Below are 18,991 nucleotides of genomic sequence, written 5' to 3'. Positions count from 1 at the left end.
ATGGTCCAGCCGTCCCTCACTCTCCTGTCCCATCTTCACCTCCGTTGTTTCTCACACCTACGGTAATCTACTGATAGCAGCGGTGAATACAGTCACAGCCCAGAGGGGGGAATGGTAGGTTGGACAGTTGAGGAATGAGAATGCTTGTGGGAGCTGCGAGGTAGGGAGAGACTGAAAACCAGACAAATACATACAGTGCAGGAGTGGATGAGTTAGACGGTGAGGTGACGGAAGACTTGCAGGTTCAGTGAAAGGACGATGGAGGTAACTGAGCGGAATGTGAGACGGAGCTGAGCCAGTTGTTCCTGGTCCCAACTCTTCTTCTGGGCTATTTAATCAAACCCCTCTACTGCTGATCCAACAAATATTCATTCACCCCACTTCATACAATTCCAGTGATCCAGCTTCCACCACCCGCAGGGGCAGAATATTCGTCGGCTTCACCACCCTGTGAGTGAAGAAAATTTCGGTACCTCAGTTTCAAATTACCTGCTCTTTATCTTAAAGTTCCGTCCCCTTTTGTGACTCTCTCACTGGTCAAAACATCCCAACATCTGCCCTGTCAGGCTCCAGAAGGTCGACGCTCATTCCACTAAACTCCATGGGTCCGTCGTAGTTCGACATGAAGAATTCATAACTGAATGAACTAACACAGTCCCATGATATTCAGGTGGAAGTGACAATTCCAGCACAGCTTTCATTGTTGGTGAATATTTTCAATCAGTTCAGTTAACAGAACAGAGGTCCACTTTTGCAGCAGTCTCATGTGTGATATCAGACACTAGTCGGCTGTTTCTCAAAGAAAACTGTTTTGCTTTATTACACTTTGGTTAAATTGTGTCTAACTGTTTCAAAGAATTACCGATTTCAAAGAATACAGGCGATCTCCATGGCGAGGGGTTTTCACCCAGTGTGTGAAGAGAGCATCATATCACTCAAATCAGCAAAAACTTGACAACGCCATGAACGTCCAGTAAATTAACCATATGGGTATCAGCCCTTCTGGGAAACAGCTTCAAATCGCGCAATCGTCGATTCTCTTCTGACCGGGTGAAGAATGTTCCAAACAGTTCAGCCGGTATGTCGTTCGTCATGACACCACGTCGTTACCCATTCTGCAGACATTAAGATATTTCGGAAATGACCGAGAACGAATCGTTGACAATCACTCACATGGTGGAATCCAGTGGAACAACGAATGGGCTGAACTGCAGTGTTGAACTTCGCCGGGACGGTTGAAACACCGAGTTGGCCGCAACTTCCGCGGCCCATCACACTGCATTCAGAAGTTGAAGGGACACACTGTTCACTGTGAATGAAAGTCCGTGTCTCACGGCGCCGGGAGCTCCACTTTAATCCATGCAGTGGAAAACTCGTTCATTCTGGCACAGAAGCCAATGACTTCTTTCCACCCTCACTTTCTGAACTAACGGTGCAGAAAATATATCTCCAAACGGCACAAGGCTTCTGTTGGTATCGGACCGATGACTCACCCTCTTCACTGCTCTCTCTCGAGCTGTAAACAAAACATTTTAAACCCACACCTCAGGCTCAACAACCGTAGCTCCGATACAGTGTAACAGTAAACTCAGGCAGAGCTGCGATGGCCGAGTGGTTAAGGCGTTGGACTTGAAATCCAATGGGGATTCCCCACGCAGGTTCGAACCCTGCTCGCAGCACTAACAATTACAGACACAGGTACCAGACGGGTAACTGCCGCTGATAAGTACTGGTTTGTTATTTTCACTTATACTGAGGTACAGTGAAAAGCTTGTCTTACAAACCGATCGTACAGGTCAATTCATTAAACAGTGCAGTTCCATTGAGTTAGTACACAGTTCGTTGATGTAGTACAGGTAAAAACAGTAACAGTACAGAGTAAAGTGTCACAGCTACAGAGAAAGTGCAGTGCAATAAGGTGCAAGGTCACAACAAGGTAGATAGTAAGGTCATAGTCCATCTCGTTGTATAAGGGAACCGTTCAATAGTCTTAGCACAGTGGGGTAGAAGCTGTCCTTAAGTCTGGTGGTACGTGCCCTCAGACACCTGTATCTTCTACCGGAGAGAAGAGATAATGTCCCGGATGGGTGGGGTCTTTGATTATGCCGAGACAACGAGAGGTCAAGACAGAGTCTAAGGAAGGGAGGCTGATGTCTGTGATGCGCTAGGCTGTGTCCAGAACACTCTGCAGCTTCTTACGGTAATTCCAACGTACAGCCAGGACTCCCCATGTCCCACACATTCAGGTAGACATTTTCACGCCAAGCAATAGGTCCACATGTTGGCTCTATCTATTGAAAGAACGGTGCATCCTTCGTGTTGAGGTGACCAGATACGCGAGGGCAGGTTGGCCCATCATACAGCTGCGGCTTGCTTTGAAGAGGGGAGATGTACTATTTATATTACGACAAAACAAGTCATCTTTTTTTTCCGTGTTGACTTCATTACTTTTCGAACTTGATCAAGATTTTCAGGTCAACCGTCTCATTGCCAAACCGAAGGAATTGAAACGGTGAAAGACACACTGGACACTTCGCCATCTGAGGACTGAATTGGACACTTGACTTTGTCGCTGCCGTGCACGTGGCGATGATTTCCGATCCTTTACCTGTCGCTGTACTGCATCCAATCATGTTTGCCAACAGCTCTGACCGAGTCCACCCCAGATCATGAGCAGCCCTCCTATCCTGCTTCCACTGCTTTGCACGTTGTGACCCTGTCCTTCCCCTCAAGACACTTTCCGGTCTGTTTCCGAACCTGGAGTTGTTGCAGATCACTGGCAGCAGGCGGCAGAAGTGAGCGGGATATTGCCGAGGGCTAAAGGCGAACAACGTCACTGACCACCCGGTCTCACTGCCCGGGTTTTGACGTGGAAGTGGATCTCATTCCTCCACCCGACACCATATAATTAGCAATCTGGCCCTTCCGGTCACTACTGACCACTGAATAACATCCCTATACGTGGCCTGACCGGGTAATGATTTCACATTTCCCATTCTCGTGGTATCTGACGTGAAATGTTTCGGCGAGTTGATGGCGGAATATAAAATATCACCGCATAAAAGTTAGGCAGGACAGTTTGCAATTTCAAACTATCCTGCCTAACATTTTATCAACACCTGCTTTTGGTCTGTTCGCAAACAAAACCGTTTGTTTCGGATGTGAAGAGGGTTATGCAGAGCTGTCAGGGTGGCCGAGTGGTCTAAGGCGCCAGACTCAAGGAATGAAATTCCTTCCGTTGAAACGGGGGTGTTCTGGTCTCCAACTGGGGGCGTGGGTTCGAATCCCACTCCTGACATGTGCTGACTTTTACATTTGTAATTTTGACTTACTCAATCGACGTCAATTGATTCCAGTTAATAGGACCGGAGGTGCTTGAGAGGATAAAAAAGTGGAAAAATCACAGTGTGGTTTTCTCACAGCTCCTCGGAATGCAGCACATTCAGAGTGCGGGCGCTGATGAATGAAGGGAATTTGGAGCGGAGAGTCCGTGACATCTTATAACTAATGGTCATTGGTTGGACAGAGTGAAGTTGGTGCCATTTTCACAGGTTGTCGGTGACAGTTTTGTTCACATTTTTGTTTAAGTGAAGTGTGTTAACAGAGATTTCACGACATTTTAACTCACGTTCTAAATGAAACATTTTACGGGGAGTTCGGTCCCATGGGTTTTAAGACTTGCTGGATCAGAGAATTCGGAGACGCGCCTTGCGGTTGGCACGTCAGCGGGAGGGACCAACAGCTGGGGCACTCAATATGATCCTGGCGTCTTTGATCCAGGCCCCATCGTCTGCTCTTTGCCAGTTCCAAAGACCCTCGATTTTCCTTGTTCTTTCAGAAATATGTCCCTCTCCTCTGCAAATATTCCCTTGACAACCTCCACTACTCTGCGTGGTGGAGAATTTCAGAGAGTGACGGTGGTGCGTCAAGATCTTCAAACTAACCTCAGTTTGAAACGATCATCCCTGCAATTATTTTTCCTCAACAGTTCCTCTCCGACAATGGACACATCCCAACATCTCCTCAGTCACGGTCCATTGGAAACTTACACCGTTCGTAATGGCCACCCCGTTGATATATTCTAAACAGTCCAGTTTTAATTTCATCACCTGTTGTTTTCAGCACGCACGTTCACCCCGGGAGTTAGGTTGGTCCATGCTTTCCCAGCCGCCACCAATGCTACCATATCCGTCGCAGATTCAGCGGAGGAAAAATGTGCACATTACTCCAGGGGCGGCCTTACAAACCTGAACAATTGTAATAAATGAATTTATCTGTTTCTGATCTCCAATCTCATTTCAATAAACGACAATCTACCAGTTGGTTTCCTACATACTTAATCCACCTGCCTGCTAATCGTCTGTGGTTTCATTCACAAGGGCACCAGTGGCTCCCTCTGCTCTCCATATTTGACCTATGTTTGTCTCGATTATATCTAACTTCACGGAAGAACATCACATCACCCTCAAACAACTTTTGTCCCGGTTTCCCCACTCACTGAACCATCCAGTTGCCATCTAATATCTTCATTGCAGCATCTCCCCAACTATTTTCTTGTCATTATTCAACCTGCAGACCGTGCACGCTGCTCCCTCTGCCAAGACAACGATATTGAAAGTTAACTATTGAGGGGCAAGAACTGTTTTATTTTCAGTTAATAATTTCTGAGTCTCACTGACCAGGAATAATAGAAGTACAACAAATCCGGATGTTAGGATACAGAATGTTAGGATCGGGGATGAGGATGTTCGGATACCGAATGTTAGGATAGGGGATGAGGTCTACACGAACATGTCTAAGATAGTAGGTAGCGAAGATAGTAAGAAGGATGGACAGGTAGAAAGTCAGGATAATCTGCTGATCAATAGAGGTACAATAAAATCAATAGCAGATACCAGTCTAAACATACTATATTTAAATGCACGTAGCATCAGGAATAAAGTAGATGACCTAGTGGCACACTACAGGTTAATAAATATGACATCGTTGCAATCACTGAGTCGTGGCTTCATGATGGATGTGATTGGGAACTGAATGTCAAGGGGTATACAGTATATAGGAAGGATAGGAGGGTAGGCAGAGGGGGAGGTGTGGCCATGATGGTTAGTAGCGATATAAAATCAATAGAAAGGAAGGACATTGGGTCAGAGGAGGTGGAATCCTTATGGGTGGAGCTGAGAAATAGCAAGGGTAAAAGAACAATAATAGCAGTCATATATAGGCCCCCGAACAGCAGTCAGGAAGTGGACCATAAGTTGCAGATTGAGATAGAAAAAGCATGTCAGAGTGACAATGTGAAGATAATTATGGGGGATTTTAACATGAAGGTGGACTGGGAAATGCAGCAAGGCGGTAGTACTCAGGAGAGTGAGTTTGTGGAATGTCTAAGGGATGTTTTTCTGGAGCAACTTATTGAGGAGCCCACCAGGGGATCGGCTGTTTTGGATTGGGTGCTGTGTAGTGAACCCGAGGTGATTAGGGAACTAAAGGTAAAGGAACCACTGGGAACAAGTGATCACAATATGATTGAGTTTAGTTTCAAGTTTGAGAAGGAGAAGCTGATAACTGGTGTATCGATATTTCAGTGGAATAAGGGAAATTACAAAGGTATGAGAGATGAGTTGGCCCAAATTGATTGGAGGAGTAAGTTAGCTGGAGGGACGGCAGAGGAAAAATGGAAGAAATTTCTACAGGAAATAAGGACAATGCAGGACAGATATATTCCAAGAAAAAAGAAGGTTTTGAATGGAAAAAAGGCACAGATGTGGATAACGAAGGAGGTGAAGGATAAAATAAAAGCAAAAGGGGCGGCGTACAAAGTAGCAAAAATTAGTGGGAAAACAGAAGATTGGAACGATTTTAAAAATCTGCAGAGAGAAACTAAGAAGGTCATTAGGAAAGCAAAGATGAGTTACGAAAGGAAGCTGGCGGACAACATTCGGAAGGATTCTAAGAGTTTTTTTTAAATACATAAGGAATAAAAGAGAGACACGGGTTGACATAGGACCAATTGATAACGGTGCAGGAGGTATTATAATGGATGATAGTGAGATGGCAAGGGAATTGAATGAATATTTTGCATCGGTCTTCACCGTAGAGGACATAAGCAATGTGCCCATTAGTCAGGAGTCTCACGAATTGGAGCTGAGTTCAATTGAGATTAATAGGGAGAAGGTGCTTGAAAAACTAAAGGGGCTTAAGGCTGATAAGTCTCCCGGACCGGATGAGGTGCATCCCCGGGTTCTGAAGGAGGTGGCTGTGGAGATAGCGGAGGCGTTGGCGATTATTTTTCAGGAATCGATAGATTCTGGCATGGTTCCGGAGGACTGGAGGATAGCGAATGTAGTTCCGTTGTATAAGAAAGGTGGGAGGCAGCACAAAGGCAATTAGAGACCTATTAGTCTGACGTCAGTGGTGGGAAAAATTATTGGAGTCTATCCTCAAGGAGGAGATTACCGAATACCTAGAGGCGCAAGGCAAGATAGGACCTAGTCAACATGGTTTTGTGAAGGGGAGGTCCTGTCTGACCAACCTATTGGAGTTTTTTGAAGAAATCACAGGTAGGGTGGATAAGGGAGAAGCGGTAGATGTTGTGTATTTAGACTTTCAAAAGGCCTTCGATAAGGTGCCTCACAAGAGACTGATTAATAAGATGAGAGGTCATGGAATTATGGGCAGGGTAGCAAAATGGGTGGAGAATTGGCTGGTTGGCAGGAAGCAAAGGGTGGAAATAAAAGGATCTCGTTCTGGTTGGTTATCGGTTACTAGTGGTGTGCCGCAAGGGTCGGTGTTGGGGCCTCTCCTTTTTACCTTGTACATCAATGATTTGGATGATGGAATAAATGGTTGTGTGGCTAAATTTGCGGATGACACCAAGATAAGTGGAGGAGTAGGGAGCATAGAGGAAATAGAAAGAATGCAGAGGGACATAGACAGTTTAGGAGAATGGGCAAGGAAATGGCAGATGAGATTCAATGTTGAGAAATGTGCAGTTGTACACTTTGGAAGTAGAAATAAGCGGGTAGATTATTATCTAGAAGGAGAGAAGATTGATAGTGCGGTAGTACAAAGGGACTTGGGGGTACTCATACAAGATACCTTAAAAGTTAACCACCAGGTTGGATAGGTGGTTAAGAAAGCGAATGCTATGTTGGCATTCATCTCGAGAGGTATAGTGTATAAAAGTAAGGAAGTGTTGATGAGGCTCTACGGGGCGCTAGTGAGGCCTCATTTGGAATACTGTGCGCAGTTTTGGGCCCCGCATCTTAGGAAGGATGTGCTGACGTTGGAGAGGGTTCAGAGGAGATTTACGAGAATGATTCCAGGAATGAAAGGGCTTAAGTATGATGAGCGTTTGTCGGCTCTTGGACTGTACTCGCTGGAGTACAGAAGGATGAGAGGGGACCTCGTAGCGACATTTAAAATGTTGACAGGTAAGGATAGAGTAGATGTGGCTAGGCTGTTTCCCTTGGTGGGCGTGTCCAGGACCAGAGGGCACAATTTTAGAATTAGAGGGTACAGTTTCAAGACAGAGATGAGGAGAAGTTTCTTTACCCAGAGGGTGGTGAAATTGTGGAACTCCTTGCCACGCACAGCAGTGGAGGCCAGATCAGTGGGGGTATTCAAGGAGGAGATAGACAGATATCTAAATAGTCAGGGTATCAAGGGATATGGGGATAAGGCTGGCAAATGGGATTAGAATAGTTTTTTTTTTCTTTTCTCTCTTTTTTTCCCACCCCATTTCTTTTTCCCTTTTCCTTGGAGCAGACTCGATGGGCCGAATGGCCTGCTTCTGCTCCCTTATCTTGTGATCTTGTGATCTTGTGAGTCACATATCAGCTCAATTCCCCCACCCCCTCATTCTGCTGTCTCCATGGAACCTCGAGCTCTTTATTTGTATATCCGTGTCAGTTATCCCTCGTTGTCGATTCTCACTCCTGATCAGCTTTATCGTAATTTGTTGCTGTTCATTAACATAAACTCCCAATGTTCAGATGTATTACCAGCTTGTACCACTTTGTCTGCTCTGCTGTTTGATTGAACATTCTCCTTAACCTCTCTTGTTAACCATGGGTGGTTCATCTTTCTACCCGGCGCCCCTCACATCTCACATCCGGAATTCAGCTCTATGGTTCATGGTGAGGTGTGGAGTGGAGTGGTCCTGGCGACTTCCACATTGACCCTGTGTCAGGAAATGCTGACTGACAGCAAGGTCGCTGACATTTGGTTGGAGTGGAGAGTGGTCCGGAGGACGATGGACTGAGAAAGACGTGTTTTGAGCGGACATTTGCGTTGGAGTCTCGCCCGACTGAGTGGAATTTACAGCGAGATTCGAATCGAGTGGCCAGAGGAGTTGATTTGCTTGAGATAATCTGAATGACGGACAGTGAGGGCAGACATTTAGGTGAACATTATGTTTCGACCATGCAGTGACCTCAATGTTACTGAAGGCGGTGTGCGGTTCACTGATGTCACTACAGATTGTGTAATAAATATCCCAGGGTCAAAGGGCCGATTTGAAACTTGTCTTTTCAGTGACCGTAAACAACATCGGGCCAATGAGTTCCAAATATAACGCTGGAGAGGTTTACTGTTCTATTAATATGGGAATCCTGCATTTCCCGCTTCAGAGACAGAGACAGAATTACCCCTACATTGACGGCATGTATCTCCACGACTGCAAAACAATGAACTTTGATTTCAAGATGCATGAAATATTTTATGATATCGAGAAGATATACTATCCTATCCTGGCTGTTTTTGGTGTCCCTTGTAAGTTGTTAAATCGTATTATTGTGCTGTAGGTTCTCTGCAACTGAAGTCTCAAACCACGGAGATTCGATTCATCCAGTACCTGCTCTGGGTTTTGGCTCTGTCAACGCGCTGCCGCTCCTTTTTCTGATTGTTATATCCACCCGCTCATTGTCTGTGTGGAACTTCACATACTAACCACACTTTCATCAAGCAATGAGTGTCATATGATTTGATAGACATCATCCATTGCTGAGTTGCATTGAATGTTTACTCAGAACCCTTGTATCTGACTTGACAGGTATGCATTTGTGTGAACTGGATCACCGAACGTGGTCAGGAACAGGGACGTGGACTGCGTTGTCCAGTTCAGAAGGAAAGTTAATGAATGACAATGATCACTCTGATCCAGTGCCAGTGACACGATGTACCAGTGGACCGGGAAATCTCCTGCTCTGCATCAGCTGACATCCTGTGCAGTTAACACAGAATTGCCGTTTTCATTCCAGATTTATCTTTTTGCTTTTCCCTTCATTATTTTTTGTATTGTTTTCCAATTGTATTATTAGAGAGAACAGGCTGCCGCCCCGACTCGGCACAACTGGTAGACACTTCAAGGCGAAACCGCAGCTGGCTTTATTCCACCTCCTGCTCCATCGCCGTGCATTGGTCTCCTTCACTATTACTTGAACACATTGAATCTTGGATCACTTCATTGATACAAATGTTTTCATCTGATGGATGTCTGATTTAATTTCAACATCTTCAGTACTCCATGTTAAGGTGAATCGTGTCTGGTATACGCAAGATTTGCATCATCCAAGGTATACATAATCTGGCTGTATGTACAATAACACAATAAAACCCCAAACAGGCATTGCACTATTTGTCTGTAGCCTACGGGCTGAGAACATCTTTTTATCACGACTCATCAACAGTAACTAGACTGTATGTTTGTGTCGATCTGTCTGGGTACAGACAGCATATCATATCGCACAACAGGATTGCAGAGTTCGGAGTCATTTTCGGGGCGTGGGTAACTCACAATATCCCCCAAATCTAATTTTGATCCTTTCAGTTGAAGCCTTTTAACCTCCACAGCAGAACTTACATTTGCACAGCCAGGGGCTGATAAACAATTACTTTTTGCATTCACATTGAATGTTGACAGCATATCTGTTATTGGACATCGACGAGCCTGACATCCTCTTCACGATGTTGCTCATCCGTGGATCAGGTAATAAATATCGGCACGGTTATTTAATGTTATCATCGGGAACTCTGTTTCTTCAAGATCTTTATTCCTGGACAAGACAGAAGAATTGACACAGTTCTCATTCTGTCCTGTCAATTTATCCTGTTCCTTTTCCACACAATTATCCTGGTGACGATTGTGGTCCTGTAACGGTGAAAGCGCGGTCTCTACAGGTGTATCACCCACTACCTGGTAGGAATGGCATCGACCGACCTACTAGTCGTTATTTTTGATCTGATATTGAGGCATATTCCGATTGCTTACGACAAGCATTCTTTGGGGTTTATCCCCGTGTGTAATATCCACACCGTCCTGCTTCACGCAGTCACCGACAGTTCTGTCTGGTTCACCGTCACGTTCAGCTTTCACAGATTTGTAGCCATTTGTTGCCAAAAGTTGAAATCTAGGTATTCCTCCGAGAAAACAGCAGCTACGGTTCTGTGATCAGTGCCTGGTCTGAGCAGTAAAAGAACACATTCTGGTATTTTGTGAAACATTTTGGTACCGGATGTCAAATTCACCTTGGTTTTGTTACTCGGATGTCTGTGTTATAACATCAATGACCTGGATAATAGTTGAGTTTCTTCATTATCTTCTCACCCAGTGTGTGCCGTTTATATTTATTCTGCTGTTCAATACTTTAACAATCAGACACATTTTACTGACCAGCGGAGCCTGAAGGAGACTTTGGTGTCAGAATAGCGGGGAGACTCCCAGAGACCCGAGAGATGGAGAGTAGAAGGAAATCCATAATATTGTTGTTTGTCATGTGGGGAAACTTCGTCCTGTTGTGGTCAGTATTTACAGTTGATTCAAAATGGAATCGGCTGTGGAGTTTAGTTTAGTTTAGTTTAGTTTAGTTTAGTTTAGTTTAGTTTAGTTTAGTTTAGTTTAGTTTAGTTTAGTTTAGTTTAGTTTAGTTTAGTTTAGTTTACTTTATTTCCCCAGTTTTGTAGTGGAAATATGCTTCATGCTCCCGTTTCCGAGTTGCTGCATTAAATCCTGCATTTATGCTGAGATATAGAAAAAAATGTCAGGGAGCAGCTGAGGAGTGTGGTGACCTATCCGTGTAATCCAACTGCAAATTTAATTAAAAGAATGTCCCGGCCTCTATCTGACCGAGTGACCCGGCCTCTATCTGCGAATATTCCAACCCACTGCTGACAGAGTGTCCCGGCCTCTATCTGTGAATATTCCAACCAGCTACTGAAATATTGTCCCGGCCTCGATCTGCGAATATACCAAGCCGCTTCTGACAGAGTGTCCCGGCCTCCATATGTGAATATTTTAGCACGCTTCTGAGAGAATGACCAGGCAAATATCAGTGAATATTCCAACCCGCTTCTGACAGAGTGTCCCGGCCTCAATATGACAGAGTGTCCCGGCCTCTATCTGACAGAGTGTCGCAGCCTCCATCTGTGAATATTCCAACCCGCTTCTGACAGTGTCCCGGCGACTATCTGTGAATATTCCAACCCGCTTCTGACAGAGTGTCCCGGCCTCTATCTGACAGAGCGTCCCGACGTCTATCTGACATAGTGTCAGGGCCTCTATCTGTGAACATACTAATACGCTTCTGACAGAGTGTCCCGGCATCTCTCTGACAGAGTGTCCCGGCCTCTATCTGTGAATATTCCAAACGCTTCTGACAGAGTGTCCCGGCCTCTATCTGAGAGAGTATCGCGGCCTCTATCTGTGAATATTGCAACACGCTTCTGACAGAGTGGCCCGGCCTCTATCTGACAGAGTGTCCCGGACGCTATCTATGAATATTCCAACATGCTTCTGACAGAGAGTCCGGGCCTCTATCTGTGAATATTCCAACCCGCTTCTGACTGAGTGTCACGGCCTCTTTCTGACAGAGTGTCCGGGCCTCTATCTGACAGGGTGTCCCGGCCACTATCTGACAGAGTGCCCCGGCCTCTATCTGTGAATATTCTAACCCGCTTCTGACAGAGAGTCCCGTCCTCTATCTGACAGAGTGTCCCGGCCTCTATCTGACAGAGTGTCCCGGACGCTATCTATGAATATTCCAACACGCTTCTGACAGAGAGTCCGTGGCTCTATCTGTGAATATTCCAACCCGCTTCTGACTGAGTGTCACGGCCTCTTTCTGACAGAGTGTCCGGGCCTCTATCTGACAGAGTGTCCCGGCCTCAATCTGACAGAGTGTCCCGGCCTCTATCTGTGAATATTCCAAACGCTTCTGACAGAGTGTCCCGGCCTCTACCTGAGAGAGTATCGTGGCCTCTATCTGTGAATATTGCAACACGCTTCTGACAGAGTGTCCCGGCCTCTGTCTGACAGAGTGTCCCGGACGCTATCTATGAATATTCCAACACGCTTCTGACAGAGAGACCGGGCCTCTATCTGTGAATATACCAACCCGCTTCTGACTGAGTGTCACGGCCTCTTTCTGACAGAGTGTCCGGGCCTCTATCTGACAGAGTGTCCCGGCCTCAATCTGACAGAGTGTGTCAGCATCTATCTGTGAATATTCCAACCCGCTTCTGACAGAGTGTCACGGCCTCTATCTGACAAAATGTCCGGCCTCTATCTGTGAATATTCCAAGCCGCTTCTGACAGAGTGTCCCGGACTCTATCTGACAGAGTGTGTCAGCCTCTATCTGTGAATATTCCAACCCGCTTCTGACAGAGTGTCACGGCCTCTATCTGACAAAATGTCCGGTCTCTATCTGCGAATATTCCAACCCGCTTCTGACAGATGTGCCGGCATCTATCTGACAGAGTGTAACGACTTCTATCTGACAGAATGTCCCGGACTCTATCTGACAGATTGTCCCTATCTCTATCTGTGAGAATTCCAACCCGCGTCTCAGAGAGTGTCACGGCCTCTATCTGACAGAGTGTCCCGGCCACTATCTGACAGAGTGCCCCGGCCTCTATCTGCGAATATTCTAACCCGCTTCTGACAGAGAGTCCCGTCCTCTATCTGACAGGGTGTCCCGGCCTCTATCTCACAGAGTGTCCCGTGCTCTATCTGTGATTATTACACCCCGTTTCTGACAGAGTGTGTCGGCCTCTATCTGTGAATATTCCAACCCGCTTCTGACGGAATGTCCCGGCCTCTATCTGACAGAGTGTTCCGGCCTCTATCTGTGAATATTCAAAGCCGCTTCTGACAGAGTGTTCCCGGCCTCTAGCTGACAGAGTGTCCCGGCCGCTGTGTGTGTAAATTCAAACCCGCATCTGACAGAGTGTCCCAGCCTCTATCTGACAGAGTGTTCCGGCCTCTATCTGTGAATATTCCAACCCGCTACTGACAGGTTGCCACGGCCGCTATCTGACAGAGTGTCCCGGCCGCTGTGTGTGAATATTCCAACCCGCTTCTGACAGAGTGTCCCGGCCGCTTTGTGTGAATATTCCCACCCGCTTCTGACGGAGTGTCCCGGCCTATATCTGACAGAGTGTCCCGGCATCTATCTGACAAAGTGTCGCGGCCTCTATTTGTGAACATTGCAACCCGCTTCTGACAGAGTGTCCCGACCGACATCTGTGATTATTCCAACCCGCTTCTGACTGAGTCTCCCGGCCTGTATCTGACAGAGTGTGTCAGCCTCTATCTGCGAATATTCCAACCCGCTTCCGAGAGAGTGTTCCCGCCTCTATCCGACAGAGTGTCCCGGCCTCTATCTGACAGATTGTCCGGGCCACTATCTGTGAATAATACAACACGATTCTGAACTAGTGTCCCGTCCTCTAACTGACAGAGTGTCCCGGCCTTTATCTGACAGAGTACCGCGGCGTCTATCTGTCAGTATTCCAAACCGCTTCTGACTGAGTCACCCGGCCTCTATCTGACAGACTGTCCGGGCCTCTATCTGACAGAGTGTTCCGGCCCCTGTTTGAAAGATTGTCCCGGCCCATATCTGTGAATATTCCAACCCGCTTCTGCCAAAGTGTCCCGGCCCCTAACTGTGAATGTTCCAACTCGCTTCTGACTGACTGTCCCGGCCTCTATCTGACAGAGTGTCCCGGCCTCTACCTGACAGAGTGTCCCGGACTCGATCTGTGAATATTCCAACCCGCTTCTGACAGAGTCTCCCGGCCTCTATCGGACATTGTGTCCCGGCCGAAATCTATGAATATTTGAACCCGCTTCTGACAGAGTGTCGCGGGCTCTATCTGTGAATGTTTCAACCCGCTTCTGACAGAGTGTACCGTCCTCTATCTGACAGAGTGTCCCTGCCTCTATCTGACCGAGTGTCCCGGCCTCTATCTGTTAATATTCTAACCCTCTTCCGACAGACTGTCACGGCCTCTATCTTACAGAGTGTCCCGGCCTCTATCTGCGGATATTCCAACCCGCCACTGAGAGGGTGTCCCGGCCTCTATCTGACAGAGTGTCCCGGCCCCTATATTAAATACTGTCCCGGCGTATATCTGTGAATATTCCAACCCGCTTCTGACAGAGTGTCCCGGCATCTATCTGTAAATATTACAACGCGCTTCTGACAGAGTGTCCCTCCTCTATCTGTGAATATTCCAACCCGCTTCTGACAGAGTATCCCGTCCTCTAGCTGTGAATATTCCAACCAGCTTCTGACTGACTGTCCCGGCCTCTATCTGTGAATATTCCAACCCGATTTTGATAGTGTCCCGTCCTCCGTCTGTGTATATACCAACACGCTTCTGACAGTGTGACCCGGCCTCTATCTGACAGAGTGTTCCGGCCTCTATCTGAAAGAGTGTCGCGGCATCTATCTGTGAATATTCCAACCAGCTTCTGACTGACTGTCCCGGCCTCTATCTGTGAATATTCCAACCCGATTTTGATAGTGTCCCGTCCTCCGTCTGTGTATATACCAACACGCTTCTGACAGTGTGACCCGGCCTCTAACTGACAGAGTGTTCCGGCCTCTATCTGAAAGAGTGTCGCGGCATCTATCTGTGAATATTCCAACCCGCTTCTGACTGAGTGTCCCGGCCTCTATCTGACAGAGTGTGTCAGCCTCTATCTGTGAATATTCCAACCCGCTTCTGACAGAGTGTCACGGCCTCTATCTGACAAAATGTCCGGTCTCTATCTGTGAATATTCCAACCCGCTTCTGACAGAGTATCCCGGTCTCTATCTGACAGAGAGTCGCGGCCTCTATCTGTGAATATGTCAACCCGCTTCTGACAGAGTGTGCCGACATCTATCTGACAGAGTGTCCCGGACTCTATCCGACAGATTGTCCCTATCTCTATCTGTGAAAATTCCAACCCGCGTCTCAGAGAGTGTCACGGCCTCTATCTGACAGAGTGTCCCGGCCACTATCTGACAGAGTGCCCCGGCCTCTATCTGTGAATATTCTAACCCGCTTCTGACAGAGAGTCCCGTCCTCTATACGACAGAGTGTACCGGCCTCTATCTCACAGAGTGTCCCGTGCTCTATCTGTCATTATTCCAACCCACTTCTGACAGAGTGTGTCGGCCTCTATCTGTGAATATTCCAACCCCCTTCTTCGGAATGTCCCGGCCTCTATCTGACAGAGTGTTCCCGGCCTCTATCTGTGAATATTCCAACCCTCATCTGACAAACTGTCCCGGCCTCTATCTGACAGAGTGCCCCGGCCTCTATCTGTGAATATTCTAACCCGCTTCTGACAGAGAGTCCCGGACTTTATCAGACAGAGTGTCACGTGCTTTATCTGTGATTATCCCAACCCGATTCTGACAGAGTGTGACGGCCTCTATCTGTGAATATTCCAACCCGCTTCTGACTGAATGTCCCGTCCTCTATCTGACATAGTGTCCCGGCCGCTGTGTGTGAATATTCAAACCCGCATCTGACAGAGTGTCCCAGCTTCTATCTGACAGAGTGTGCCGGCCTCTATCTGTGAATATTCCAACCCGCTTCCGAGAGAGTGTTCCCGCCTCTATCCGACAGTGTGTCCAAGCCTTTATCTGACAGAGTATCGCGGCCTCCATCTGTCAGTATTCCAACCCGCTTCTGACTGAGTCACCCGGCCTCTATCTGACAGACTGTCCGGTCCTCTATCTGACAGAGTGTCCCGGCCTCCATCTGTGAATAGTCCAACCCGCTGCTGACGGAGTGTCCCGGCCTCTATCTGACTGAGTGTTCCGGCCCCTGTTTGAAAGATTTTCCCGGCCCATATCTTTGAATATTCCAACCCGCTTCTGACAGAGTGTCCCGGCCTCTATCTGTGAATGTCCCAACTCGCTTCTTACAGAGTGTACCGTCCTCTATCTGACAGAGTGTCCCGGCCTCTACCTGACAGAGTGTCCCGGCCTCGATCTGTGAATATTCCAACCCTCATCTGACAGAGTCTCCGGGCCTCTATCGGACATTGTGTCCCGGCCGAAATCTATGAATATTTGAACCCGCTTCTGACAGAGTGTCGCGGGCTCTATCTGTGAATATTCCAACCCGCTTCTGACAGATTGTCACGGCCGCTATCTGACTGAGTGTCCCGGCGGCTGTGTGTGAATATTCCAACCCGCTTCTGACAGAGTGTCCGGGCCTATTTCTGACAGAGTGTCCCGGCATCTATCTGACAAAGTGTCGCGGCCTCTATTTGTGAACATTGCAACCCGCTTCTGACAGAGCGTCCCTTCCTATATCTGACAGAGTGTCCCGGCATCTATCTGACAAAGTGTCGCGGCCTCAATTTGTGAACATTGCAACCCGCTTCTGACAGAGCGTCCCGGCCTATATCTGTGATTATTCCAACCCGCTTCTGACTGAGTCTCCCGGCCTGTATCTGACAGAGTGTGTCAGCCTCTATCTGCGAATATTCCAACCCGCTTCCGAGAGAGTGTTCCCGCCTCTATCCGACAGAGTGTCCCGGCCTCTATCTGACAGATTGTCCGGGCCACTATCTGTGAATAATACAACACGCTTCTGAACGAGTGTCCCGTCCTCTAACTGACAGAGTGTCCCGGCCTTTATCTGACAGAGTATCGCGGCCTCTATCTGTCAGTATTCCAACCCGCTTCTGACTGAGTCACCCGGCCTCTATCTGACAGACTGTCCGGGCCTCTATCTGACAGAGTGTTCCGGCCCCTTTTGAAAGATTGTCCCGACCCATATCTGTGAATATTTCAACCCGCTTCTGACAGAGTGTCCCGGCCTCTATCTGTGAATGTTCCAACTTGCTTCTGACAGAGTGTACCGTCCTCTATCTGACAGAGTGTCCCGGCCTCTACCTGAAAGAGTGTACCGGCCTCGATCTGTGAATATTCCAACCCGCTTCTGACAGAGTCTCCCGGCCTCTATCGCACATTGTGTCCCGGCCGAAATCTATGAATATTTGAACCCGCTTCTGACAGAGTGTACCGTCCTCTATCTGACAGAGTGTCCCTGTCTCTATCTGACCGAGTGTCCCGGCCTCTATCTGTTAATATTCTAACCCTCTTCCGACAGACTGTCACGGCCTCTATCTTACAGAGTGTCCCGGCCTCTATCTGCGGATATTCCAACCCGCCACTGAGAGTGTGTCCCGGCCTCTATCTGAGATAGTGTCCCGGCCCTTATATTAAAGGCTGTCCCAGCGTCTATCTGTGAATATTCCAACCCGCTTCTGACAGAGTGTCCCGGCATCTATCTGTAAATATTACGACGCGCTTCTGACAGAGTGTCCCTCCTCTATCTGTGAATATTCCAACCCGCTTCTGACAGAGTGTCCCGTCCTCTAGCTGTGAATATTCCAACCAGCTTCTGACTGACTGTCCCGGCCTCTATCTGTGAATATTCCAACCCGATTCTGATAGTGTCCCGTCCTCCGTCTGTGTATATACCAACACGCTTCTGACAGAGTGTCCCGGCCTCTATCTGACAGACTGTTCCGGCCTCTATCTGAAAGAGTGTCGCGGCATCTATCTGTGAATATTCCAACCCGCTTCTGACTGAGTGTCCCGGCCTCTATCTCACAAAATGTCCGGTCTCTATCTGTGAATATTCCAACCCGCTTCTGACAGAGTGTCCCGGTCTCTATCTGAAAGAGTTTCGCGGCCTCTATCTGTGAATATTCCAACCCGCTTCTGACAGAGTGTCCCTGCCTCTATCTGACGAGTGTCCCGGCCTCTATCTGTTAATATTCTAACCCTCTTCCGACAGACTGTCACGGCCTCTATCTTACAGAGTGTCCCGGCCTCTATCTGCGGATATTCCAACCCGCCACTGAGAGTGTGTCCCGGCCTCTATCTGAGATAGTGTTCCGGCCCTTATATTAAAGGCTGTCCCAGCGTCTATCTGTGAATATTCCAACCCGCTTCTGACAGAGTGTCCCGGCATCTATCTGTAAATATTACGACGCGCTTCTGACAGAGCGTCCCTCCTCTATCTGTGAATATACCAACCCGCTTCTGACAGAGTGTCCCGTCCTCTAGCTGTGAATATTCCAACCAGCTTCTGACTGACTGTCCCGGCCTCTATCTGTGAATATTCCAACCCGATTCTGATAGTGTCCCGTCCTCCGTCTGTGTATATACCAACACGCTTCTGACAGTGTGTCCCGGCCTCTATCTGACAGACTGTTCCGGCCTCTATCTGAAAGAGTGTCGCGGCATCTATCTGTGAATATTCCAACCCGCTTCTGACTGAGTGTCCCGGCCTCTATCTCACAAAATGTCCGGTCTCTATCTGTGAATATTCCAACCCGCTTCTGACAGAGTGTCCCGGTCTCTATCTGACAGAGTTTCGCGGCCTCTATCTGTGAATATGTCAACCCGCTTCTGACAGAGTGTGCCGGCATCTATCTGACAGAGTGTACCGTCCTCTATCTGACAGAGTGTCCCTGCCTCTATCTGACCGAGTGTCCCGGCCTCTATCTGTTAATATTCTAACCCTCTTCCGACAGACTGTCACGGCCTCTATCTTACAGAGTGTCCCGGCCTCTATCTGCGGATATTCCAACCCGCCACTGAGAGTGTGTCCCGGCCTCTATCTGAGATAGTGTTCCGGCCCTTATATTAAAGGCTGTCCCAGCGTCTATCTGTGAATATTCCAACCCGCTTC

The 18,991-nt window shown here is 47.7% G+C and overlaps 2 non-coding genes across 2 annotated transcripts; both read left to right on the top strand.

Annotated features, from left to right (window-relative positions):
- The first annotated feature begins 1,597 nt into the window (after nt 1-1,597).
- Nucleotides 1,598-1,679, top strand: trnas-uga (transfer RNA serine (anticodon UGA)). The gene has a single exon. It is a non-coding gene; the product is annotated as a tRNA-Ser (tRNA).
- A 1,504-nt stretch (nt 1,680-3,183) lies between these two features.
- trnal-caa (transfer RNA leucine (anticodon CAA)) lies at nt 3,184-3,298 on the top strand. The gene is made up of 2 exons: nt 3,184-3,221; nt 3,253-3,298. It is a non-coding gene; the product is annotated as a tRNA-Leu (tRNA).
- The last annotated feature ends 15,693 nt before the right edge of the window (nt 3,299-18,991 follow it).

Source organism: Pristis pectinata, chromosome 18 (genome assembly GCF_009764475.1).
Source record: "Pristis pectinata isolate sPriPec2 chromosome 18, sPriPec2.1.pri, whole genome shotgun sequence".
NCBI classification, from domain to species: Eukaryota; Metazoa; Chordata; class Chondrichthyes; order Rhinopristiformes; family Pristidae; genus Pristis; species Pristis pectinata.
The sequence above is the reverse complement of the archived record's forward strand: the minus strand, read 5'-3'. Positions and strand labels throughout refer to the sequence as shown.